The following is a 1,384-nucleotide window of genomic DNA, read 5'->3' on the forward strand; positions in this document are numbered from 1 at the left end:
AAAAAAAAAAAAAAAAAAAAAAAAAAAAGAAAGACATCAAAACAAACAGAAGAAAGCTATGAGGAAATAAAGGCAAGGCCCAGCAAACAACACTACAACCAGTCAGGAATAGGTAAAAGATATTTTGTCAGTTAAACAGTAACAGGGTTTTGTAAACAAGAAATGGAAATAAAAGTTCCCTTAGAAATTAAGACTGTGAGTGAAGGGGAAAAAAAAAGATAAAGCAGAGCGTATCCACATTCATCAGTAACAAGTCACCTTGTTCCAGAAGGCATGGCTGCCTCATCCTAGCAAACTCAGGCATGGCTAGGTGCTCACCTGGCTGGTAAAATATGATCACAAGTGACAAGTGTCATTTCATGGTAGAATTTTCAATGACAAATTCAGAGGATACACCAAGGAAACATAAAAGCTGAGTAAAAGAAGTTCAAAAAAAAAAAAAGAAGATAATTCATTAGAGGAAGTATTCAAAGAACAAAAAAGTTGCCTCTACTCTAAGTCAAAGGGTTCACTTGAATAAGAATAAGACCCATACCTAGACACATTACTGTGACATTTCAAAACACAAAATACAGAGGTTATAAATGTTTTCAGAAAGAAAGAACAAGGCTGGACATGGTGGCTCACACCTGTAATCCCAACCCTTTGGGAGGCCAAGGTGGGAGAACCACTTGAGCCCAGGAGTTTAAGACCAGGAAGGACAACACAGTGAGACTCCATCTCTAAAGAAAAAAAAAAAGTAAAGAGTTTCTGAGACTAAAACATTTGAGAACAGCAGCTCAAAATAATCATTCAACAAACAGTTTTCTCCTTACCACGTGCATGGCAGTTCTAGGCTCTAGAGATAAATAGTATTGAACAAAACTGACAACATATCCTGCTCTCATCAAGTTTACATTCTAGTTGACATGATACAATAGAGATGGTTTGCTAAAAAGCAATCCAAGCACAGTGGCTCACACCTGTAATCCCAGCCCTTTGGGAGCCTGAGGCAGGCAGATCATTTGAGGTTAGGAATTCAAGACCAGCCTAGCCAACATGGTGAAACACTGTCTTCACTACAATTACGAAATATAGCTAGGGTTGGGTGCAGTGGTCCACACCTGTAATCCCAACACTTTGGGAGACTGATGTGGCGGATCACCTGAGGTCAAAAGTTCGAGACCAGCCTGGCCAACATGGTGAAACCTCGTCTCTACTAAAAATACAAAAATTAGCTGGGTGTGTTGGGTGCTTATAATTCCAGCTACTTGGGAGGCTGAGGCAGGAGACTTGCTTGAACCCAGGAGGTGGAGGTTGCAGTGAGCTGAGATCGCACCACTGTACTCCAGCCTGGATGACATAGTGAGACTTCATCTCAAAAGAAAAAAAAAAAAAAAAAAAA

General features: G+C 39.9%; 1 protein-coding gene across 8 annotated transcripts in view; it reads right to left on the reverse strand.

Annotated features, from left to right (window-relative positions):
* The window catches only part of ZNF146 (zinc finger protein 146), a 27,608-nt gene that overhangs the window by 5,547 nt on the left and 20,677 nt on the right, over positions 1 to 1,384 (reverse strand). The window contains exon 3 of one of the 8 annotated variants that reach the window (XR_004260179.1): positions 30 to 412. The exons of the other annotated variants lie outside the window; for them this stretch is intronic. The gene's annotated coding sequence lies outside the window, so the exon portion shown is untranslated. Of the gene's footprint in view, positions 1 to 29; positions 413 to 1,384 lie in introns of those variants that run through there. 8 annotated transcript variants of the gene reach the window in all.

This window comes from Sapajus apella, unplaced genomic scaffold (genome assembly GCF_009761245.1).
Source record: "Sapajus apella isolate SASKATOON/1434 unplaced genomic scaffold, GSC_monkey_1.0 scaffold68, whole genome shotgun sequence".
Taxonomy (NCBI): Eukaryota; Metazoa; Chordata; class Mammalia; order Primates; family Cebidae; genus Sapajus; species Sapajus apella.